This window comes from Lissotriton vulgaris, chromosome 4_1 (genome assembly GCF_964263255.1).
Source record: "Lissotriton vulgaris chromosome 4_1, aLisVul1.2, whole genome shotgun sequence".
In the NCBI taxonomy this organism is placed as follows: domain Eukaryota; kingdom Metazoa; phylum Chordata; class Amphibia; order Caudata; family Salamandridae; genus Lissotriton; species Lissotriton vulgaris.
The window spans coordinates 1,749,131,367-1,749,157,790 of record NC_141691.1 but is presented as its reverse complement, the minus strand read 5'-3'; the positions used below and the strand labels follow the sequence as shown (position 1 = coordinate 1,749,157,790).

At 48.7% G+C, this 26,424-nt stretch overlaps 1 protein-coding gene across 1 annotated transcript in view; it reads left to right on the top strand.

Annotated features, from left to right (window-relative positions):
• The window catches only part of RGS22 (regulator of G protein signaling 22), a 1,820,811-nt gene that overhangs the window by 1,556,374 nt on the left and 238,013 nt on the right, over positions 1 to 26,424 (top strand). The window lies entirely within an intron of this gene.

Sequence of the window (26,424 nt, the reverse complement as noted above, 5' to 3'; positions counted from 1 at the left end):
TACCCATCTGCCAGGACACACCCTTGATGGGGTTTTTTCTAATGACCCTAGGTTTAGGGTGGGACCACCGATCCCTTTAGCATGGTCTGACCACTTTGCTGTACCACTGGACCTGTCTTCTCAGGAAGCAGTACTCCCCTCGTCGGGTTCTAGGAAGCAGGAACCGAGAAGGAATTTTAAATCAGTCAATAATGAAGTAATCTCCCCCATCCTGAATAAGCTGGAGTTTACTGATCCGCTGGATGTTAATTCAGCTGCTCTAGAATTCTCGCGTACTCCTTCAGGAGCAATGGATATCCTGGCCCCTCCCAAAGAGCATTACTCAGCGAGGAAGAGTCCTTCGGCCCCCTGGTATTCAGATAGACTCAGACAGCTGAGACAAGGCTGTCGAAAACAGGAGAGGCTATGGCGGGCTCATCATGACCCCCTCAGAGAAAGAACAAAACAAACTATGCCTAAGGAATATAAATTAGCTATTGTGGAGGAAAAAAGAGCCTATTTCTCTAAAGTCACCGCCTCCCTTAATTCTCCTAGAGATCTTTTTAAGGTCATAGATTCCTTAACTTCTCCACAGGTAGTAGATTCAATAGTGGAATCTCAGGATCTGTGCGACAAAATATCTGCCTTTTTTCATACAAAGATCCTGGATATCTATGTTACGCTTGAATCTTTAAATTCCTGCATTGGACCATCTAACCTTCCTGCCTCTTCTGGGGTCGGGAATTTGTCTGGTGAGCAGTTTCCAAGTCTTTTGTCTTTCCCCCTTTTGTCACGTGAGATCATGGATCAGCTTCTAGACAATACTAAGTCGGGCTCTCCCTTAGACTCTTGCTCACTTAAAGTACTGGAAGCCTGCCGGGAAGTGGCTATTCCACCTCTCATGAAGGTTATGAACCGTGCCATCTTGGAGGGAGTCTTTGCCTCCCTATGGAAGACGGTGGTTGTAATACCGCTCCTGAAGAAACCTGCCTTGGAACCAGGCGTCTTGACAAATTTTCGCCCCATCTCCCTGCTTCCTGCTCCCACAAAGATGTTGGAGTCCTATCTTAATCTTCACCTTAGTACCTATCTTAGGGACTTTGCCCTCTTGGATAGCTCCCAACATGGTTTCAGGAGACTCCATAGCACGGAAACTGCTCTCACTGCAGTTGTTAACAATATCCGTTCTCAGGTTGACCAGGGCCATACCACTCTCCTGGTCCTGTTGGATCTTACAGTGGCCTTCGATACTCTATCTCCTTCTATATTGGTGTCACGTCTTAGGGAGATAGGTGTCGGGGGCCCTGCCCTGAGTCTTCTTGCCTCCTTCCTCAACGAAAGGGAACAGAGAGTGAAACTGGGTCAGTTTCTTTCTGCCCCTAACCCCTTGCACTGTGGGGTCCCTCAGGGCTCTTCATTGAGCCCTACACTTTTTAACATCTATGTGACCCCCTTGCAAGGGTGGTGAGATCATTTGGGTTGGAGGTGCTGTCCTACGCAGATGACACCCAAATAATGGTCTCTCTTACTCACTCATTGAAGGACTCCGCCCAGAATTTCAGGAGCTGCATGGAGGCTGTTTCTCAGTGGATGGTTCAGAACTTCTTGAAATGGAACGGGGAGAAAACTGAGGTATTAATTTTTGGGGGTAATCAGGAAATCTGGTCGAGGGATTGGTGGCTGCCCTCACTTGGGGAATGTCCCCGCCCAGGCCAGTTTGGTAAGAACTTAGAGGTGTTAATGGACACTGACCTTTTCTTTGACCGTCAGGTAAACAGGACCGTTTCCACCTGCTGTGGGATCATCAGGATCCTAAGAAAGATCTCCCATTATCTTTCCCCAGATGCTCGGACACAGGGCACGCTAGCATTAGTCTCTTCCAGACTAGACTATTGTAATGCCCTTTACTTGGGCATTAACAAGAGTCTTATTCATCGTCTTAAAATGATCCAGAATGCTGCGGCGAGGATGGAAATGAACCTCCCTAGACTTGCCTCAGCCTCGGCGGCACGTAAGTACTTACACTGGCTTCCGATGCAATGTAGGATCACCTTTAAAATTCTATGTTTGTCCCATGAAGCTTTCTATGGCACTGGCCCAGAGGGTATCAAGTCACTTGTTCATCTTTATACCCCCAGTAGATCTCTTCGCTCTTCCAACAAAAACTTTCTTGTGGTCCCCAGGTTTGCCTAGGCAAAATGGGGTGGTAGAGCGTTTTCCACTGTGGCGCCCAGATTGTGGAATTCTCTCCCTCCAGAACTAGCAGGGCAGCCCTCTCTCTCTCTGTTCCGTAAGGCCTTAAAACCTGGCTTTTTTCTGAGGCATATTTGTAAAGCTGCCCTCTCTGATTTGTGTGTTGGATGACCCGCTCTAGCGCCTTGATGCCCTTGGGCTAAGTTGCGCTTCACAAGACCCCATTCGTTCATTCAGAAGAGCCTCACCCCTTGGAACCCTCCTGAAGGAACCTCAGAGCCTCAGATTTTCTACCGCACGTTGTGCTTAGGGAGTCTCCTTTGGGCACTGCTCATTCTCTACTCTTTTCTAGTATTTTCTTCAGGATTTCTCTTCAGAATTGTTGGCTGTTCCTTCCAGGATGTCTGATAAGGAGAAGAAGAACGCCCTTTTCAAGCCATGTTCCACCTGTGGCAAGAAAAGATTGTTTGTTGAGGACAGGCATAAAGATAGTATATATTGCCTGTATCCTGATCATAAGGCTACGGACTGCAAGATCTGCCGCACCTTTTCTACTAAGACCCTCTGGGACCGTGAGGGTAGGCTTCTCATCTGGCTCCAAAAACTGAAGTCCAGAAAAGACACAGTCTCCAGTGACAGCGAAGAGTCTTCTTCAGCCTCATCTTCAAGAAGGTCAGTCAAAATGAGTAGGGCTTCCCCTTCACCTTCTGTGGAGTGTCCAATTAAGGCCTCAAAAAAGACCCCCAGAGAGTCTGAGAGCCAGGGTCCGGTCGAATCTCCTCACCACGGTGTAAAGGAGAGGGAGGGACCATCTACACCGTCTTCAGTGGTACAGACTGCTCCAGCCTTTAAAAAGCCATCTTCTCAGTCTTCTGAGAAGTCAGAAAGGAGTTCCAAGTTATCGGCGACGATGCTGAAGGATCCGTCGACGAAGCTGAAGGATCCGTCGACGAAGGCGTTGAAGGCCAAAGTTAGTCGTACCGTCGACGGGATCGTCGGCCTCGACTGAGTCGTCGACGGTGGTGACAGCAATGTCAATGAGGATGTCGACGGGAACATCGACGGCAGCGACGACGAAGATTTCGTCGACGGTGGTGACGCCAACAGTTTCATCAATGAGTGCTTCAACGACGACAACACTGACGATGACGGCAGCCAATCTCGTCGTCGATAGTTCATTCGTCGACGGTGTCTACTCCGTCGACGACGGCAGCAGCATTACCAGTAACAACTCCATCGTCGATAGGATCGCAACGATACTCTCGTCGACGGAGAGGATCACTATTTCTATGAGACGGATTACACCAGACATGACGTCTCCAAGGAGGGTTACCCCCTTGCCTCCAGCTGTGCTGTTAGAGGAGAATGATGACGACTCAGATGATGAGGATCAGGACTCGTATGGATATGCGCACAGTCCATCTCAGCTTTCAGTAAAATGTCAAGAGACTGATTCCGAAGGAGAGTACCGGCAAGAATTTGCATATCAACATTCTGCTCAGCCACAGGAGTATACAAGGCAAGAGATGGTATCTGTTCCATCTTCTCTCTTGCAGGATTTCCATAACATGCTGCAGGATTACAAATCCAGATGTTCACAGCCTGCTTCTATTCCAACTACTCAAGCCCTACCTGTCCCTACGACCCCTGCGATGGTCTCTCCAGAGTTGCCGACTCAGGTGATGTCTCAGCCACAGACACTGGTTCCAAAAGTGCTTCCAATACCACTGGACACTCATGATGATTCCTCAGATGAGGATCAAAACTTTGATGGCAGGCCTAATCAAGGCTTGGAATGGGACGAATACGTCATCCGCGACCCGGCTTCACCATGTCCCGATCCGGTGGACTCCCCTCCGGTGGATATCGGTGGGTTCCATAAGTTGATGGAAAGGGCGTCTAGCAGATTCCAGCTACCAATGCCTTCTGTTGCCACTGAGTGTTTTCTATATGACTTTAACCCCTTGTGTGCTGCCGTTGGCCGATGGGAGCACTACCTCCATAGTGCTGCCGTCGGCCAATGGCTGACGCAGCCCCGCCCACTCTTCAGAACGCCCGAACCGAGGCGGAAAACCCGCCGCGGTTAAGGCGTTAAGGATCCATATAAGAAGATTACTAAATCTATCCCTATTGTTCAGCATGTTTGGGAGGAAGGCCTTAAGGCAATGAAGAACCCAGCTACGGTGGTCCCTGTTGTACCGCGCCTGGAAAAGAAATATAAGGCACCCAAGGATGGTCCAGCGTCTTTGACGGGACACCCAAAACCGGACTCGGTGATTTTGCAGGCTGCACAAAGGAAGTCACACAACCCGTCGGCTCCTTTGACTACTCCTCCAGATAAGGAGGGCAGGAGGTTAGACAACGCTGGGAAGATATTTTCGTCAATGGCTAGTCTTTTGGTGCGGGCAGCAAATGCCTTGGCAATATTGGGCCGGTATGATCGCCAACTATGGTGTGACTTTTCGCCTCATTTAGATCAACTGCCTCAGGAAACAAGATGTGATGCGAAGAAAATTTTACAAGAAGGGGAAGCAACATCAATGGAGATAATCGATTGTGCCATGGACATCGCCACAACAGCCTTTCGATCGTTAGCTGGTGCAACAGTTCATCGTCGCCAGGGATGGCCCAGGGCGACTTGGTTCAGACCTGGAATCCAGAATAAGATCCTGGGTCTACCTTTTGATGGGGAGGCGTTGTTTGGGAAGTATATCGTTGACACTCTCCAGGATATCAAGAAGGATACCGAGACAACTAAGTCTCTGGGTACACTTCAGTACCGAAAAGCGCCGTTCAGAGGTGCCAGAGGTAAGAGTACCACATACAGAGGCTCATACCAGCAGCAACGGTACTCATCGTACGGATCAGGGTTACAGCAATACCGCCAGCCTTATCAGCAAAGACAAGGCCAGACCTGGAATTTCTCTTGTTTGAATAATAGAGGAAAACAGAATCCAAGGACGTGATACGTCCAAAAGACAGTAGTGGCATCCCGGCTCTTCCTACTGTGCCCACCTCCACAAGATCATCAGTGGGAGGAAGGGTATCTCAATACCTTCAGAACTGGTCCAGTATAACATCAGACCGTTGGGTGCTAAACATCATTCGAAAGGGCCATACTTTGGAATTCACACAAATCCCGCCATCCCATCAAAACATCTGCACCTCCTGCGGCTAGAAGTTCATCAGATGCTCCTGAAAGGTGCTGTAGAGCTGGTCCCCTCCTCTCAAAGAGGGGAAGGATTCTATTCCAGGTTTTTCCTGGTAAGGAAGACGCTAGAGAGATGGCGTCCCATTTTAGATCTCAGGGAGCTCAACACCTATCTCACTTCCCTATCCTTCCGTATGGTCCCGCTTCAAGACATACTACGTCTCATCAATCCAGGGGATTTAATGGCCACGCTTGATCTCAAAGATGTGTATTTTCACATACCCATTCACCTTGCACACACAAGGTTTCTATGGTTTACAGTAGCCAAGAGCCCCTTTCAATTCAGGGTTTTACCCTTTGGACTTCGCTCAGCCCCAAGAATCTTCGCCAAGGTGCTGGCACCAGTGGCATTGTTTCTGCGAAAAAATCAATTTCAGGTCTTCCCTTATCTGGACGACTGGTTGCTGAAGGCTCCGTCCAGGGAGGCTGCGAGGGAAGCAGTCAATGCATGTACAAACCTTTTTCAGAATCTGGGTCTTACTCTCAACAAGGAGAAGTCATCTCTGGTCCCGTCCAGGACTGCACGGTTCCTGGGGGCCATCGAGGACTCAAATCTCAACAAAGCTTTCCCAACATTAGAAAGACAAAAAAAATTGCGAACCATGGCACTGTTCTTAAGAAAAAGAAGGTATCTTTCAGTACGCCGTTACAAATCCCTTCTGGGAGTGATCTCCTCATGCATCCCTCTATATCCTCACTGCAGACTGAGGATGCGTCCTCTTCAGGAGCAGCTAGACTGTCAGTGGAAGCAGATTCACGGTTCATTTGACGACAGTGATGATCACCTCGGCAATGAAAAAAGCTGCCTTGTGGTGGACAAAGCAGGAAAACCTATCCCGAGGTCTATCCTTCGTAAGCGATCAGTCTCCTCAGGTAGTGACAACGGTTGCGTCATTGGACGGGTGGGTGCAGTACTGCAGGATCTTTATGTCAGTGGACATTAGTCTCCTCAGCACCGTCTTCTTCACATCAATCTCCTAGAACTCAGGGCTAGCAAACTGACTCTTCAAGCATTTCTCCCTCGACTGCAAGTTTCGAAGGTTCTCATCCGGACGGACAACACCACAGCCATGCATTACATACACAAAGAAGGAGGAACCAGGTCTCTCCCGTTGTCTCAGGAAGTTCAGGAAATCTGGGAATGGGCTATCCTTAACGAGATTTCGCTGCAAGCGGAGCATCTGCCAGGGGTTCTGAACGAAAATGCTGACAGACTAAGCAGGCTATCCTCAGTTAGTCACAAGTGGGAACTGAACCAAAAGGTTCTGGACGAGATCTTCCAACAGTGGGGCAAGCAAGCAAGATCTATTTGCCACCCGACCAAAAGAAATGCCGGTCTTATGCAAGCAGGCTTCACCATTGAGGCTCATTGGGGAATGCGCTTTCGATAGCTTGGTCAAGAGCATTTGTTTACGCCTTCCCCCATTCCAATGATCCCGAGGCTTATCGGGAAGATCAAGGTGGAACCATGCAAGATGATCTTGATAGCTGCTGCTTGGCCGAGACAGTTCTGGTTCACGGAACTCCATCTGCTGTCACTCGTCCCTCCTCTTCCCTTGCGGACCATTCCAGACCTTCTCACGATGTCCCAGGGGCAGATTTGGCATCCGGATCCAGCTTCATTGCACCTGCCAGCATGGCTCCTGAGCAGCGAGAATTTATGAACTTTCCAATCTCGAATTAAATAACAGGTTCTCTCCCAGGCTACAGCCCCTTCCACGAATAAGACTTACCGTTTTAAATGGAGAAGATTTTGCGTTTTGTGCAGGAAAGAAGACGTTGATCCTTTCTCTTCTCAACCTCATCAACTTCTGCCTTATCTTTTGTCCTTCACTAAGACAGGACTGGCGCATTCATCCATAAAGGTTCACTTAGCAGCAATTTCTAGATGCAGACATTCAGCATCTGGACCTTCTCTCTGGTCTTCAAGAATAATTAAACAGTTTCTCAAAGGATTGTTTCGAATCTATCCCCCAGTGAGGCCTCCGTCTCCTACTTGGCAGCCAAGTCAAGTCAAGTCAGGATATTTGTATTGCGCACATATCACGTCCAAAGAGTCTCATGGCACAGCTGAATTTGGTTCTCACACAACTCAAGAAAGATCCATTTGAACCTATACATCGAACAGACTTGAAATTTCTTTCATGGAAATTGGCTCTCCTTCTTGCCCTCACATCGTCAAGACGCATTGGGAAGTTACAGACTCTCACGATTCAGGAGCTGTTTCTCCAATTCAAGAGGAATCCTGTAATCTTAAGAACTAATCCGAGGTTCATACCTAAGGTACCTTCGGATTTTCACCTGAATAAACCAGTGATTCTTAAATCTTTCTTTCCTCACCCTTCCACACCAGCAGAGAGGTCACACTGGATTCTCTGGACGTACAAAGGTGCTTAAAATTTTATTTGGATCGCACCAAGGAATTTCGTAAATCTTCACAACTATTCATTGCCTTTGGTGGTCCTCGCAAGGGCCTCCCTCTTTCAAAACAGTGTTGAGATGGATTTCAAGTGCCATTCTCTATTGCCATTCTACAGCTGGTAAGCCGCTGACCAGCAGAATTAGAGCACATTCCACAAGATCTGTGGCTTCGTTGACAGCTCTCTTCGCGGGAGTGCACATCAGAGACATTTGCAGGGTTGTAACGTGGAGCAGTGTGCAGGGGCGTAACACAGGGCCCTGCAGCCCCCGCGTTAGAGACGAGTAAGGTGTGGCTATGGCATCCAAGAGAAGACCCCGCAGCAACGCTCCTACGCAGATCAGGACTGTCAGAAGTAAACTGCGTCACCTGCTGGGCCTTTATCCACCATAATTTAAATTATTTTCACCCCGGCCCCCTACTTGGCTAGCCTCGCGCTGACCGCAGCCTCTGCCCGTCCAGCTTGGGGCCTTGTGCATAACAGAACTTGGAGTTGCAGGCCAGGCCCAAGTCTAGGCCCCAGACCTCTGGTCAGGTGTGTTTGCGTCCTACTCCGAGTCCGACGGTCCGAGCCTGCTCATGTATCACATCTGCACGCATGCAATTGGCAAAAAGCCTTGACAAACTTATTGGTTTTGCCAGCGCTTGGTAAATAACAAATGCAGTTTAGGAAAATGTACTTTTCGCATTTGCATTGCTCACCTTCACCCTTTCATTAATGTGCCTTCCACCCTTTAATTATCTGAATAGAAAGCATTCTCTAATTATGCAGGCTTTGCCTCCAAGCAGTTAGATGTTGCACCACATCATAAAGACATTTTGCAAAATATTAATGGAATTTATAAAAATTATTTCTGACTGTGTACACGATTTGCTAAGCATGTTTATTTTTAGCAATCATTTTAATATTGAAATGTAAAATGTGTGAAAAGAGGTCTCTCATAAAGAGTAGATGTAATATTTTTGAGATGACAAGATGTAGTTCACAATTGTCACAAACCATTTTATTCAATTGGAAAGAAATTGAGTAAAATGTTCGGTTGCTTACTCTGGACGTCTTTGCATTTTAGTTTTTTTTTTTAAGTAAGTTTCCTGAGATTGCATTCACAGGCATTCACTTGGCAGAATTGCAACGCAATTGCCATTTCATAGAACGGAAATGATTTTCAGAATGACATATCAGTATTATTTTAATGTGTCTGTATTGTGATAGTTATTAATGAGCCCATTCATTTTTTTTTTTTTTTTTAAATATATTTTTATTGCAGGAATTAGCCAAAGTTACATGACAGATCAGCGATATTTCTGCAGTGTAAAGGAAAAGCAACCGATCCCCTGTGAGGAAACACCTTGAGTACACAGCCATTCAGCCCACAACCCGAGAGTCGGGCGGCGTCTGTTTGTAAAATCGCAGGTGGGGATCCGGTATGATGTCGAGGCTGATCCGGATAAACCAGCGACCTTCGTCTGCTTTTCTAAATCAACCCAAAAGAACAAACCCACCCCAATACGTACTCAGCCTAACCCCCTCCCCCCGCCCCGCCCCGCCATCAGTGTGTTGTGTGTGTAAAAAGAGCCTGTGGGAAGAAACCTTAGGTAACTGCGTAGAGACCAGAGTTATGGACATCTAACGGGACTCAAGTTGTGCTGCGTCGTCACTCTCGGAATCGCTGGAAGCGCTGTAATCTCGCAGGGCCTGCACTAGTGTCTCCCATTCCAATGCTGTTTCCAACGCCCTCTCATTCTGCTGTCGGCTCGCCAGTTGGTTTCGCAAAGTGCTCTCCCCTGTGGCCCACTTCAGAAGTTCGTTGTGCCATTTAGCTCCCGTCGGACCAACTCTTGCCTTCCAATGCCTGGTTATCTCTCTTTTAGCGAGAATGTGCCCCAAGTCTATAAATTTACTTGAGATTTTATTTTTTGGGGTATGTGGGAACCAATGTAGGATCCCCACCGCCGCGTCGAAGGTCAAGGTTCTCCCAGTAACCCCATTAAGAGTGTCCCCTATTAGAAGCCAGTACGAAGACAGCGCTGGGCAAGACCACAGCATGTGAATGAGGTCTGCCTCAGGTGCTCGGCATCTGAGACAATCTGCTGTGTCCGTGGCGAAGTATTGCTGGATTTTCGCCGGGGTCAGGTAGGCCCTGTGAAGTATATAAAAATGAACCAATTGGAACCGGGCGTGGCGCGCGCCCTTCCAAGCTCGACGCATTAATTGCGTCCAGGTCGTTTCCGGTATCTCCTTCCCTATGTCGGCTTCCCAGCGGTTCCGCAGTGTGGCGAGCGGGGGCAGACCCTCGTTAATTAATCTATTATATAAGCACGTGACTGCTTTGACCGTCCCCGAGGACATCATAACATACTGGCACACCGGCGACGTTGGTGGCTCCTCCATGCCTCTCCTCCAGTGCGTCTGAATTGCTCTAATTAGAGCTGTATGAAGGAGGAAGTTGCCTCGGGGAACGTCAAAACGGTCCAGAATCTCCTGGAAGGGTAATAACACCCCGTCTTCATAGAGGTCCCCCACTAACTGCAATCCTGCATCCTCCCAATGCCTAAGGCGCAACCAGTCTCCTCCGTGCGGCAAGGCCGTTAACATCCCCAACGGAATCTCCGGTGCATATGGGAGTTTTAGCTCCCCCCGGGCGTGGACGCGATTCCAACACAGCCTAATAGTCCGTTCCTCGAGCGTAAGGTCTTGCAGGGCTAAGCGCTGGCGTAGTGCAACGTAGGAAATAACATGTCTGGGCATTCCCCTGCCCATCCCCTCCTCCGGGCCTCGAAACTCTCTCGCTATCTCCTGGGTAAAGGACTGCAACTCAGCCGCCAAATAATATTTTTCAAAGTCCGGCACCGCTAGGCCACCCTCCGCTTTTGGCCTCATCAGGGTCTTGAGTGCCACCCTCCGGCGGCCCGACCCCCAGAGGAACCCCACCACCATGGATCTCAGGAGTCGGAAGGTGGCCGGCGGAACCCAAATCGGGAGCGCTCTGAAATAATATATCAGCCGGGGTAATGCCACCATTTTCAACAGCGCTATGCGCCCCGCCACCGAAAGCGGTAGGGTAGCCCAGAAATCCATGCTGCCTCGCAGCGCGCGAATACAGCGGGCAATATTGCCGTCTAGAAGATCGGCGGGGTCATGGTACACGTATACTCCCAGGTATTTGAGGCAGCTAGGTTCCCACCTAATCCCCCTGGTGGTGTCCGGCTTGGGCTCTCCCCTACGAACCGGAAATAGGCAAGTCTTGTCCCAATTCACCTTAAGGCCCGAGATCTCCCCGAAGGTAGTAAGAGCCTCTGCAGCCCCATCCAAAGCATTATTCGAGTTCTCAAGGAAGAGCGACAGGTCATCGGCATATAAAGAAATGTAGTGCTGGCCAGATAAGGTCCGCAGTCCGCCGAAAAAGGCTCCGGTCCGGACTGATAACGCTAGTGGTTCCACCGCCAGCGCAAAGAGCAGAGGGGATAACGAGCACCCTTGCCTCGTGCCTCGTTCCACCGGGTATTGTTGAGAGATCAGTGGGCCCGCCCTCACCCTGGCCGACGCCGAGGCGTAGAGCACCATGGTCCATCCGACAAATCCTTCCCCCAGACCGAAGCTCAGTAGTACTCTGCGCAAGTAGTCCCATTCCAGGCTGTCAAAAGCCTTTTCCAGGTCAACCGAAAGGACCAAGGGGCAGAGGGCCTCGGAGTGCGACTCCTCTATCAGACGAAATAAGCGACGAATATTCATGGTCGTATTGCGTTTTGGGATAAATCCTGCCTGATCCTCGTGCACCAAGGAGCGCATGTGTCCCAGCAGCCTCGAAGCCAATATGCTGCTTAGAATCTTATAGTCGACCGTTAACATTGATAACGGTCAATAGGACGCCGGGTCAGCTGACTCTCTACCAGGCTTGAGAAGGGGAACTACCAAGGCCTCGCACATCGAGCCGGGGAGTCGTCCTAAGCGTTTCGCTTTCTTGTAGACTACTAATAGTCGGGGTGCCAACAGGTCCACGTAGGTGGAGTAAAATTCGACCGGGAGCCCATCAAGGCCTGGGGTCTTATTTCTCGCCATCCCCTTTATGGCGCTACGGATTTCCCCAAGTTCTATATCGGTGCCCAGGGCCTTCGCCACGTCAGGCTCCAATGCGGGAATCTCTAAGGATTGTAAATAATCATCGATCAGGGTAGGATCTCGGGTCAGGCTACTATGGTATAGCTGTTTGTAGTAGCGCAAGTAACAATCCAATATCTCCGGTTGGGTATGCACCTCAAGTCCCTCCGCGGTACACATGGACATCGTCAGAGAGGTCCGGCGCGTGGGATTGGCCAACCAAGCTAAAAGCGCGCCAGATTTATCCCCTTCCGTGAGCGACCTGGTGGTATAGGCCTTATAATCAAAACAGCGCAGTCGTTCGACCTCCGCTGCCACCGTCTCTCTCGCCGCAGCAGTACGTTCCTGAAGTTCTGGGTGGCCGGGGCGGCGAAGCTCCATCTCGCGGAGCTTCCGGTCCGCAGTGGCCAGGTCATTGAGGATGATATGACGCATTCCCACTTTCTTGGATATGCAGTAGCCCCTAATCACTACCTTGAAAGCATCCCACTCCGACGCCCTCGACCCAGCCGTGCCCCCATTGGTCGCAAAATAGTCAGTGATTTTATCTTCCAGGTTCGCCTTGAAGACTATATCCTCTAACATCTCGGGGCGCAGTTTCCAAGTAGGGACGCTGGGGACCCCGGGAAACCAACTGAAATCCGCTAGGAGGGGGTTGTGATCCGAGATGGTCCTGGCCAAGTATTCAGATCGCACCATCGCGGACACCAGTTCCGCCGACCCCAGAAACCCATCTAGTCTAATTCGTGCAGGCCAGAGAAGTATGAATAATCTCTAGTATCGGGGTGCTGCGCACGCCAAATATCCGTCAGCCCCCAATGCGCCTGCCATTCCTTCCTGCCTTTAGCCACTCGTCGGACCGGGGAGTCCGGGAGGGGGGGATGTGAACAGTCAATGTCGACATCCACCACCGAATTAAAATCTCCACCCAGCAGGAGGGTTCCCGATAGAAAATGGGCCAAGGAGCCCGACAACCCGGAGAGGAAGGCAAGCTGGTCCATGTTAGGCGCATAAATGCAACAAATATTCAGTGCCCTACCCCCTAATGTGCCAGAGATAGCCACGTAGCGACCTTCTGGGTCCACCACCGATTTGGAAACTTGCAGGGGAGTTCCAGCCCTTATCCATATCAGCACCCCTCTCGCGTAAGCTGAGTACGTAGTGTAGTAAACCTGCCCCCTCCATCTGCGCTGTAGCGCCACCCCTTCCGCCTTGGTGAGGTGTGTCTCCTGAAGCAAAGCTATTTGCACCCCTCTACGCACTAGATAAGCGTGAATTTTGTGTCGTCTAGACATAGTGTGAAGTCCCCGCACATTCCAAGTGACACATTTTACATTAGTGATCTCAGCCATTGTCCCGAATTGTCGCTCTCAGGCTCTCCCAACAACGCTCAGGCACGGAGCAATCAATATTCAAGTCAACACCAATGGCGAACACCCTCCCCAACAACACCCAAACTTCCCTTTGAACCAAACCCCCTCCCACCCACCCCAGAATAGGACCCAAATAGCACCATCTAGTTCCCATCCAAACTGTACCCTCAGACAACCCCGTCCCCCGACTAAGCCTGCGGTAGCCACCGCAGGTATGCCTTAAGGGCCGAGTGCGGGCCGGGCGCCAGCAATGGGCCACCGAGTCTCTGACTACTGAGACCAGACCGAGCACCAAATCATAGGTATCAGGCAGAGCAAGGTCCCCCAACCCCATCGGTGATTCATAGTCCAGCAGCAAGTCTTGCAACCCCCCCACCTCCCGCGGTAGACCCCCGCCCAAATGGAATCAGCTCACCCGAGTTCATCCCTGCCCATCCAGCATGCCCTCAGCCGAGTCCGGAGTAACCACTGGCAAGTGAGTACTATCAGTCTCCGAGTCCTCCGTGTCCGAGTGAGCCCCCTCTCCGCCCGGTTCCGATTCTTCGACGATGGGGCCGCCCTGGGAGCCAGATAGGTTGGAGACCATTTCCAACACTCCTCGCCGTTCAGCCATAGTCTCTACCGTTGAGGGTTTGCCCGGTTTACCTCGGCGACTCCGAAGTCTCTTGGATCGCCGCTGTTGTCCGGGTTCCGAAGCCGACTGGAAGGAGGATCCGAAGCCATCTTTGCCAGCCCTATACAGCTCAAGCCAAGTGCAAACGTCCTCCGGAGTATCAAAAAACTGGGTCTTATCGTCTAGGATGATGCGGAGTCTCGCAGGAAAGAGGAGAGAGTATTGTATACCCTCGCTCCGCAGTTCACGTTTGACCGCTAGGAAAGAGGTCCGCTTCCGTTGGGTCTCGTAGGTATAGTCCGGAAAAATGTTCACTTGGCTGTTCTCCACGTGGTAAGGGCCATTATGTCTAGCGGCGTTGAGGAGCAGATCCCTGTCTCGAAAATGCAATAAGCGCGCCACCACCGGGCGCGGGGAGTGGCCTTGTTGTGGCGGTCTTGCTGGCACTCTGTGTGCACGTTCCAGAGTATAGAAGGAGGACAGACCCTCCGGCGCCACCACAGTTCGGAGCCAAGCTTCTAGATAGGCCACCATGTCCCCATTCTCGATTTTTTCCGGTAGGCCCACCACGCGAATATTATTCCTCCTGTTACGCCCTTCAGCGTCCTCCGCCCGTCTTTCCAAGTCACCGATTCGGGCCAGGGCATCCTTCATCGTAGCCGCCAGAGTCTTCTGCGCCGGCTCCAGGACCTTCACCGAGCTCTCAACCTCTTTGACTCTGTCCGAGAGCTTACCATGGTCCGCCCTGAGGAGGCCCAGACTCGTCGCAACCTGGGCGATGTCTTGTTGTAGGGCAGATCGCGTATTTGCGATCGCCTCCAGGACTCGGTCGAATTGTTGCTGTAGGTGAGGGCCTCCAGAACTCTCCGGGTCACCTCGATCGTCCTTGTCCGGTGCCTCCGTGTCCGAGGCGGCCGGGGTGGTTCCTTTAGGTCCCCTCGGCTTTCCCATGGCGGACGTGCCCAACAGAATAAGGCTCGGCGGGCTATCCACCAATGATGGGCGTCGGCTGTCGCTCTCCCGGTGTGCTATCGTGGTGAAGAGGGCCTTCGATCGTCCTCGACGTGGTGGCGCCGAGTACTGCCACCACTCCGAACCCTCGGGAAGAAACACCGCTGGGTCCCCGGAGGCCACCAAAGGGGAAGTGGGGGCGATCAGCGCCAATCGGCGTGGTCCTGTTGGGACAAGGGAGACCTCGGGTTGCAGTCACCAATGCGGCAGGGATTCCCGCAGGGCCCAGTCGTAGTGTCGCCCATAAAGTTCCTTGGGGCCAGGCGAATACAGGATCTCGGTAGGATGCAGCTGATCGTCGCGGGTGGCTCTGTTTTTCTGGTCAAGGCCTCCGGCCGCCGGGGAGCCACCGGCACCGAGAGAAAAGCGGCTAACGATCAGTCCAGAGATGTCCGCGGTGTCCGGACCCTCCCAGTCCGCCGGGCGGATGGTCGCCTTTCGGAAGGATGAGGGGTGGATAAAGCGCCAGCTGAGTTGGCAGACGTTTCTGGGCCGAGGGTCTCGGCAAGCCTATCGAGAGGGTCCGGGTGCCATCTTGAGCTCCGCTCCGCGTCCTCCGCAACTTCGCTTTTCGACCAGTCCGGTCGATTTTCGGGTTCACTCAGGGGCCTCACCAAGTCGACCTCAACTCGATCTTCGATTTGTGGGGGTCGGGGCGCCCCAAAACCCACGGAATTCAGGATAAATGCGGGCTCAGTCTCGGAGCCGAGCTCTCAGGCGACCATCGCCATCGGCGTCCAAGCCACGCCCCCCCATTAATGAGCCCATTCATGTGGTGTAATGGACACTTTGGCTGTCTTTGAAAAAGCATTGCTCTGTGCTAGCTTTTATCACTTTATCAGTCTCTGCCGACCTAATACTATTATAAACTACAGGTTTTCTATACACTTCTCTTCAATTCTGGATTAGTGAGATCAAAGTAATGAAGCCTTCATTATGCATGAAGTATATCTCTACCCTGAGCAATCCTACTCATTTACTCTGAATGTCAGTGCTGACAAGTGCAAACCTCCCTAATACATTCGTGCCTACATATCTCCTGTCATTAGTAAGCAGGAGGAGGAGTGGTTCGCGGGTGGTGGCGAGCCAGGCGAGGACCGTCGGAGTCTCAGTGGGTGGGCGTTGGCGGGTTGGTAATTTGAAATGATATCAGGGAGGGAGGGCGGGCATCATGGTGGGGCCCGACCGGCAATAAACCTCTTCAAATTCAAAGTACACATATTAGTGCTTGTGTGTGTCTCATCTCCCTGCCTGCTCCAGCTCCTGGGCTTCTTAGCCTCTCTGCCTGCTCGATCACCTCTAATCGTGATGTGACTTTTAGTGCGGGGGGGCATGTTTATCTATTTAGCAGCAGTGGGGGGTGGTTGCTAAAGGGCAGGAAGGCAGTTACACGAGTTAAGTTGGGGGATAAAAAACCGGAATGGAAAATAAAACATGCCCGTGTGTGCTGCTTTGCTCATGGGTTTTTTTAAATACAGAACACATATCTAATGAACGTTCCCTGATTATGCTGAAGTACTTTAGCACAGCCACTTAAACATCACCACAATAAAGGCTAGGAAGGGAAGGACACAACTTTGTTACACTGTTGGTATTTCTCAGCCACTAATTGTGCGCACAGGTACATAATCACCTACTCTCCATCCAGTGAGCCAGCAGCATTCTCCTTTCATCTCGCATGAGTATCCACCATTACCCCCTCTTGCCTTCCCCAAGCATTTTGCCTCTCTGTCTGTGTAGGCCGGGCGCAAGTTTTCAGCAACTGCTTCTACGTTCTCCAGATCTCATGGTGCTGACATGAAATTGCAATAAATGCATCCCTCAAACGTCTGGATTTGTTCCATGAGTTGCTTGTAAACAAACGAACTGTAAATAAGCAACCGGCAGAGGGGAGGCTAGTTGTAGACGGAGCAGAGCAGCAAGGTGGAGGCTGGATATATGTATTAATTGTAGCGCAGTCACTGTCTGCGCAATCTGCGGAAATGGCCCTCAATTAATTAGCTCATTTGACACTTGACAGCCAAATTATGTTTACATTGGCACGCTTGCATGATAATGGCTGGTATGCGACCTTAGAAGTGTCCATGGAAGATGTTTAAATACCATACCAACCCCATGTTCGGTGACGACGGGAGATCTGTGTATGTGGTGGGGTGGGGTGTAATACTTTTCAAGAAACACAATGAGGGAAGAAAGCAAGCCTGACTTGCTCTAGGAGGGTCTGGGTGGGCGCAGGGGAGGTTCTTTCCTCAAATTTTTAATGGGCTCAAATAGTGCGTTTTAAAGCACATCTATCACAGAAATCCCCTCAAAAGCCAAAGGCTCTGAAAGGGCACATTAAATATTACAGTATTTTCACAGCCTGCCATATCTTGACATATAAGCCTTTTTAATAATTAAATAGTGTGTGCACACCCGGTCCCGGCCGGTCCTCAGAGAGGCTCTTCATTATATATGAGATAACATACATCGCCACACTTTTTTCCTTTTTATTCCTCATTCAGTTTTCCTTACTGGCGCTCATCATCTACTTTCTCCCCACTAAGTGCACTGCTCACTTGTCATTGTTGTTACCTTCTCATCCCTTTCCTTCTTTTCAAGTCAAGTCATTATACTTTTATTCGACACATGTATCATAAAAAGTACAAACATAAAGTACACACATAATTATAAAAGCAGTTCATTATTTACAAAAATACATATAAGAGTTATGTGGAAAAATTGACTTGATGAGCATTTTTTTAAATCTTAGTCCTAATGATCCAGGCACATGATAAGAACTTTGCAACCCCACAAATAGTAACCATAGAAGAGGTGTCGGAGATAAGAATACGCAAAGCTGATTTGTAATCTCTAACACCAAGATTCTTTAGTACTGGTTTTAACCATTTCTTCCTAGGTAAGATGTATGCCTTACAGGCAAAGAAAAAGTGGCCCAATGATTCTTCGGGATTTATACACCCTGGACACATTGTATCCTCTTCCCTCCTATTGTTCCATCTAGATGTAAAAGTTTTGAGGGGCAATGTTCCATGTCTAAATTTAAGATATAAAGTCCTTTCTCGAGGAATCTGAATAAAATCCAAAAACAATTCCAATTTTAGGGTGCATTTATGGGTCAAAAAAGTCTCGGTCAAATGTCCCCAGTTTGGGTTCTGTAGCGCCTTGGTCTCTATCCAATCCCAATATAATTTTTTCACCACTTGTTTTGGTGGAGGTGATTGGGATACCCAAGCATCGCTTAAACCCACACTTACTACAAGCTTTTTAAAGCATTTAGCCACTTGATTTTGCCTGAAGTGTTTAATTTTAGCATTTCATCTAACACAAGGGCATAGTTAGCTAGTTCGGGGGTCCTCCTCAAACGAACCCAATATAAGAGGGGACGGAGCTGGAGGATGTCCCGAATAGACTTTCTACCCAGGTCTAAGAATAAAGGTTTAAGTGGGGTAGAGGATGGAAGCGACACCAAGTCCCTCATAAACTTGTTCTCTGCTCGGACGTGGTCGTTGGTATTCTCATTGCCCCACAATTCCGAGCCATAAACAGCTGAGGCAATTGCTTTCCCCTCGTAGACTGATAAGGCAGGGGCAACTGGCCTGCTTACAGAGAGACGTTGGTTTTTTAAAATAGTGCCGGAAACCCTTTTAAGATTTAAAATCATTTTACATATATGGGGTTCCCATTTCAAATGATTATTAATCCTAACACCAAGGTAGTCAAACTCATCGACCACCTCTAAAGGAGATCCATTCAAGGTCAAGTGGATATTCCTATATTTCCTCTTGGCGGTCATAACCATTAGTTTAGTTTTGGTTGTGTTTATTGTAAGTCCCCGTTCCTGACAAAAAACACTGAACTGATCAAGAAGGGTTTGGAGACCTGTGGGGGTTTTTGATAAGAGGAGGGTGTCGTCGGCAAAGAGGAGGGATGGCGTTTTCTCCCCAGCCACAATGGGGGCATCGGCCGGTGTATCTTGCAGATGTTTCACCACCCCATTTATAAAGAGGGAAAATAAAGTAGGGGCCATCACACACCCCTGCCGCACCCCTCTGTTAACAGGTATACTCTTAGTGAGTTGCCCCTGTGCCCCCCAGCGTATCTTCGCATATGTACCCTCATGGAGTTTAATGATAAGATTTAGCAGATAGGATGGGAAACCCATATCCAGTAGGACATTCCAAAGTTTAACACGGGGTATTACATCAAAAGCCGTTTTGAGGTCAATAAAAGCCAGGTAAAGGCTCCCTCTGGCTTTTGCCACTGTTTTCCAGAAAACTGCACAAAATCTGAAGACTTGGTCAATGGCCCCAACATTGTTTCTGAATCCAGCCTGAAAGTGGGACAAAATGTTTCCTTCCATAAGCCAGCCCTCAATCCTATTTACAATTACCCTGCCAACTACTTTTTGAATAACATCAATTAGACTAATTGGTCTGTAGTTGGCAGGGTCCTCTCTCTCACCCTTTTTAAAAACGGTAACAACTTCAGCACCCTTCCATGAGTCCGGTACCTGGTGGCCTAAATGAATAAGATTCAAAACATTTACAATAAAATCAACCCAAACCAGTGGGTTAGACATCAATAAATCACCCGGTATTCCGTCCGGGCCAGGTGCCCTACCCGGTTTTATTTTAAGGATTGCCTCCTGTACCTCACGGGGCGAAAACAGTACATCTGTAAAGCCATCATTTCGATGGACCGTACGATCAATACCTAATATAGGGGGTACTGGCGCAACTTCTAAGGAGCCTACGCCATATAAATTTGAGAAGTGGGAATACCATTGGGACTCAGTTATATGGTTTGGTATGGGCTCAGCGCCTCGTCTATCCATGACGTTGATCAGTTTCCAAAATGCAGTGGCATTTTTCCCATGAGCCGCTTCCTTTAGAGCCTGCCAATGTTCCTCTTCCCAATCTTTTTTGGCTTTCGTAATACTAGTGCGATACTCATTTCTAGCTAATCTAGCAGCTGGGGCATCCTTATTTTTAATAGCTAGTGAAATTGCTTTTCTTTTCTCTCTACAGGAGGCAGTATACCAAGGGTTCCCCTTTTTTTGCGTGCATTTAGACAAATGAAATCCCTTGTTTTTTTTAGAGAAAAACATACTGATCTCCCCTATTAGGTCTTTATACTTAGTTGCCAGCACCGACCCCTGAAGCTGGAGTGAAATTTGGTTCACTGGAACCAGGGCAGATGAGGCAGCCGAAACTAGAACCCTAATATTCTCAAGTGTCCCCTCATTGCACCTAACCACATTCCATTTAATCCTGCGATTACAGTTAGAAGGGACTAGTTCTTTAGTAATCAGCTCATTGTGAACCTCCTCACCAATGTTGTCTCCCCAGAACATACCCATGCAAAGGGGATTATGGTCGCTATCAATCCTCTGACTGACCTCCATATCAACCAGATTAGCCCATGACCCTATATCCAAAAGGATGTAGTCAATCCGTGACGGGCAACCTATTCGATTGAAGGTCATAGCGCCCATACGATCGGATGTGGTACGGCCATTTAAGGCACATAGGTCATATGCAGACACCAGGGCATTCAACTGAATAGCTCGAGCCGACCACTTCTTAATTGGGGCCAGAGATAAGGATGGAATTAACTGATTTCCTGGCTTATTATAACAGCCCAAAAATTCATCCTCATCAAGAGGCTCAAATGTACAATTAAAATCACCTCCCACTAATACTGAGGATTTAGAAGGGAGGGCAGAAAGCCTGTTGTCTAACAACTCCAGTATTGGAGACAATTGGCCCCCTGGGAGCCCCCTGGCATAAATACAGAAAAGTTCAAAAGCATTCCTGGCAGACTGCCTTTTAACAGTTATATGGAGAATATCATTACAGGGGACATAATTAACAGTAATCTTACAGTTCAAATCTGTCCTGATCCAAATAAGTAAGCCACCCGATGGGCGCCCCCTCCCAAGCTGTATTGCAGGGACAAAAAACGTAGAATAGCCCTGTTTGTGTTCTGGCTCTACACACCAGGTTTCCTGGAACATACAAATATGGAAATCATCTACAAAATTGTTCCATTCCGGATCGGGCAAGTTTTTCTTTAAGCCGGCTATGTTCCAGGACAGAATTTTAACAAGGGAAGGGGACAGCATAGGTGTATCCATGGCGGCCTGAGTATCAACATCCCCTGAAAAGGGGTCTGGAATAGTGCTACCCTGGTCAGGTACTTCTTCCCTAGTAGGAACAATAGAACCACTATCTACGGTAGAAAGTACCCCACAGCCCCTGGCATCTTCAATACACTGGGGTGATGGTCAGTCCACTTCTTCCAACCCACTAAATCGATTATAACAAGGGAATAAAGGATAATTGAGCTGTGGGCCCCACCCTTCTCCATTAAAATGTGTATCCCCCTTCCACTGATGCCCCCTCCTCCTATGGACTAAGTTCCATCCTTCCTCTGCAGGCATTCCCCATTGTTGCGGATTCTGGTATGTACCACCTCTACCCAAGCCTTTCCTAGCAGGCCTCATCCAACTCCATCTATCATCCTCATGGCCCTCCTGCATATAAAAAAAAGACAGGGGTTTGGCTGATACCACTGACTTACTATCACAGGGAGGAGTTGAACATATAAATTCTACAAGTCGTGGGTCCTCAAACGTGATAACGACACAATCACCCTTTATACTTTTCTTCTTCCCACCTACCCAAGGTGCCCGTTCGACCATAAGTATGTTCTTGTTTAGGCTGGGTGGTGGAGGGTAATTTTTGTCAAGCCAGTGGCATATTTTATTTTTAATCGCCCAGAAGGGCTCAGAAGTGGATATTGGCAGCTCAGGAATCCCTGTCAGAACAACCACGTACGGACAAGCATCCGGTGGTAAATTGATGTTACGTCGCGATGTGGTTTTTCTGGACTGTGACTGTGGAATAATAGGAGCTGGGTTGTTAGGAGTCTTTTTGGTAACTGCATTTCTATTCGCTGCACTTGGGCATGTAGAAGTGGAGGGTTTGATATTATTCACTGTATTAGTTGCCGGCAGAGAAGGAAGTGGAAGGATAATTGCGGGAGCCGGAATACTCCCCGTGGGTGGATTTGTGACAACAATCCCAGTGTTAATAACAGGCGGTGAAACCACTGGAATAGAGGGGCCAGGGGTAATCAGCCTAGGGTCTTGTAGCGCAAGAATAGTAGCTAATTGATGTTCTATGTTAGAAAGCCTATTCTCCAGGGGCAAAAGCAAAGATTTTAACAAACTAGACATAGACTCCATTAAGGAGTCAAGCCCGTCTCCTGAATTAGTTAGTGAGTCATTGCTTCCGCTCATATCCAGAAGACTGGCCAGACTGCTATCAGGAGTTATATCGTCCGGAACCCCTAAAGATAATAAATGGGGGGTAGAATCTAAGGGGTCCGACTCAGTTTGAACAATGGGTGCCTGAAGAGTCCCATCATTTGCTATCTCCACACCTGTATTGTCCCCCCCGGAGTTGGAACCCATAGACCCTTGTAAAATGATGGCGGGATTGTCTATAGGAAGATTTGTTGGGTTCACAACAATTGAAGTTAACGTAATGGTGTCTGACCCAGCCGTAATAGAAGAGTCAATAACATCATGATTAACTATCATGGGTACGTGGGGGATATTAGAGGATAGTGTGCTCATGACAGGGGCATTAGTAGGAGTTAGTGGTTGACTGCTGGCGGGAGTAGAATCATTAATGGGGTTCCCAGCAGAAGTAACAACAGGGTTTATCAAACTTGGCGGCGGGGAATGCATCATTGCAATGTTGCCCAATGAAGATCTTTTTGCGTGAGCAAGGTCCAATGATACCCTCCTTTCCATTATAGAAATGCCCTCGTCTATCAAAGAGTGTGTTCGAGAAATAAAATTATCTAGGGTACCAATTACTTTTTTAGTTTTGACGTTTCCAGCTCTCTGGCTCCTAGTTTTATGAGTAGACATCTCTGGCAAGTTAAAAAAGGAAACAAGCTATAGTAAAATACCTCAACAAATGACCCAAAGATAACAGTAAACACAAGGTAAGCAAATAGGCTACCCGGAGAAAAAGTGACCCCAGTAGCTTCAATCAGAAAGGCAACTGTAACAATCAATACGAGCTTATGGTACAGAGGACTAATAAGGGTGCGCCCAGACCAGGAACTACAGGCCACGGAGGGCCCACCCTTTGCCTGGGCTTAGCCCCGGGCGCTCCCGCGCGCTCCCGCGCAGCGAGCAGCTTCCAAATTTATGGTCCCGAACCTATAGGGCGGGGTGGGGCGGGGCTGTCAAGGAGAGCAGAGACACCGGGACTCCTGGGAAAGCGAGTCCCGGGTCGCGCTCGCAGCCCTGCCGCCTCACCGTCTCTCAGAACCCCACAGGAGCAGCTGGATGTAGGAACCACCGAAGAGTCAGGCAGGTGAGCGGCGAAGCGGGACCCGCGCAGCGGGTACCGCGAGACGTGGGTGGTGGGTCCTGGAGGAAACAGAAACGCCGTCTTCAGAGTCCGATTTTGCAAAGGAGTGTCCCACTGCCGAGAGATCCTTCCCTCTTTTTCACCTGGGGCAGCTTGGGGGCGGGGCGGTCAGGGAGAGTGGGGCCAGGTGACACGGCCAGAGACACCGGGACTCCTGGGAAAGCGAGTCCCGGGTCGCGCTCGCAGCCCTGCCGCCTCACCGTCTCTCAGAACCCCACAGGAGCAGCTGGATGTAGGAACCACCGAAGAGTCAGGCAGGTGAGCGGCGAAGCGGGACCCGCGCAGCGGGTACCGCGAGACGTGGGTGGTGGGTCCTGGAGGAAACAGAAACGCCGTCTTCAGAGTCCGATTTTGCAAAGGAGTGTCCTTCTTTTCATCTTCTAGCTTCTCCCATCATTTCAGTCCTTTCACAGCCCCTCTTCAAGATCCTCGTTATCTGTTTCTTTTTTCTCCTCCAAGTTCTCATTCTTTCTCTCCCTGGTCATTCCCCTTCATCTCTTAAATCGGTTTTTGTATGTAGTGTTTATGACCGCAGATGCCACTATGCACATTTTGAGTATAATAAAGGGCTACGCAGTGACCACAAAGTGACGTGTTGTGCAATAGAAAACCTGTCCGCTGATTACATACTAACTGAAAGTTACTATAAGTAATGAGTCACAGTGTTTTGATCCCAGAAAGACGAGAGGCCAAGTAGGCCCTGTTAAGATTTTAGTTGGTAACTTGTTTGTTGAGGAGCACAGAATGCACAAGATGCAATATTAATCTTATGGACAGCATCAACTGCTCATTATGTAATGTACCATTGCATACCTTTGTAAAATGGTTACAGAGGCTTCGTTTTTTCTGGTTCCAGGCAGTACCCCCTGGGCCTATTCCTTACATTTGAAATTCACATTTACTGCTATAGTATGAGAAGGCATTTCATGAAAAGGAATATAAAGTATGGTTGCCAAAAGAAAAATGCCAGCCATTTGTTGTTTAAAGACACTAAATAGGGTTATAAATAAAAATGTATGCATTCATTTGTTATATGACTTTTCTGTCTTTGTTTCCTTTAATTATCAGTCATGGATCATTCAGGCAGACCTTAAACACAATTACGTGTTTTCTATTTCTATTTTCTGTTGAAGTATGCACAGATAAGTGCTGAAAATACGACTTTAGGTGACTGCTTATTTTTGTCCTGTATGGAGCATCAAAATGAGCTGGCAACCCTAATCATAAAACTGGAAGTTTTGTTGATATAAGCACATTATTCCCTACACCCTAGATCCCTATTAATGCCAAAATAACAATAGTTTAACTTCTACCTGAAACCCTACGCTGCCATAAATAACATGCTGAGTTACTTCAAGTGTCCGAGAATGCAACCTGCATTCTCGGACAAGTCACTCCTCTTTCTCGCCCTTCACTTTTACGCTCACCTTGTACTCGCAGCAATCACAATGCACTTACACTGACCACCATGCACTCACACCAATTATCCGCTCACCCTGCACTTACAGTCCTCACTCTGCACTCGCAATGCACATGCTCTGTTTACCCTGTACCTCACCCTGCAGTCACACCAGCACACTACTCACCCTGCTCTCATGTCACACTTCACTAACCTGTCCCTTTTACTACTCAATCTGCAATCTCACTCAAATAAGCCCATCACTAACCATGCATTCTTTCATCCAACTCTGCACTTACATTTGGTCACCTCACTCACCCTGCAGTCACTCCTATTACCCTACTCTCACACTGTTGCATCACTCCTGTGTACTATTTAATCTATGCCTACTCAGGACCATTAACTTAAAACACTAGGCATAGTATTTTCAGAATGGACCACTCCGTGCAGTAATCACCAAGGTGGGATTATGAACAAAATATATACCATGAAGGCACCTGCAGAGATGGAAAAACAAAATAGTGAGTGTGCACATCTCTCACCTCTTAAGCCGTTGCTAATCCCTGCATCCTATTGCACAATAAGCTGCATGCACCCCAGTCAGTGGTCCTCATGCACAACATGGAATGGGAACACTTCTAACATAGCATCAAATTCAAAACAAATACAACGCCCTTCCAACCACACACCCTATGCATATTGTATCTTGCTACTCATGTAGGCAAGTGTTTCAGAGCTCCACATAGGGGTAGATTTCTGGGTGGTAGGGCAAAGTGGTACATGGTGGGCCGTGCCGCCGGGGGGGCCCACTCCATGTTCTTTGCAGTGGGGCCCCCTCAAGTTTCGTTACACCACTGGCAGTGTGCACACCTTTACGAAGCATTACTGCTTGGAATCCTTGACGCAAGAGGACACGGCTGTGGGCCAGGCAGTCCTGAGGAACCTCTTCCAATGATTGGTAAGCTTTCCTTTCTATCCCTACTTCCTTTCTCTTTATGCACTTTTTGTATCTCTGAAGTACTGATGGCTGTTGCAATGTATATTTATGCCACAAAATGTGCTTTATTGCGTACTGCTTGCTACTCTGATACAAAAGCATGGGAATCTATGAAAGTTCCAATACTGGGGCAAGAAAACAAGTTACTTACCTGTAACTTTGGTTCCCCAGTATTGGTAACTTTTATAGATTCCAATGCGCCCACCCTCCTCCCCGAGGAAACTCAGCCTCCAGCTGATATGGTTACTGTTACACAACGGCTGCAAAAATCTGAGGCTCTGAGGTTCCTTCAGGAGGATCTTCTGATTGGCTGATGATTAGTTTGGTCTCTTTTACAAAAAGAGGCGGATATGCTACAAAAGGGAATGAGGCCTAGGCCTTTCCTTTCTCTTTTGTACCTACTGCTATGTTATTTTTGTTACCGAGACTCCCATTCCGACGACGGGGAATGATACAAAAGCATGGGAATCTATGAAAGTTACCAGTACTGGGGAACCAAAGTTACAGGTAAGTAACTTGTTTTCTTTTTCCCCATTTCTGAGAATGTGTCTGTCTTTCATTAATCAGTTTTTTTGTTTTTTCAGTTCTGATTTGATCTACCTCATATCCGCTATGTTCCTGGGAAATTAGTTAAAATTAGTATCACTGGCAAAGGGTGGTTACCTTTTGAAAGC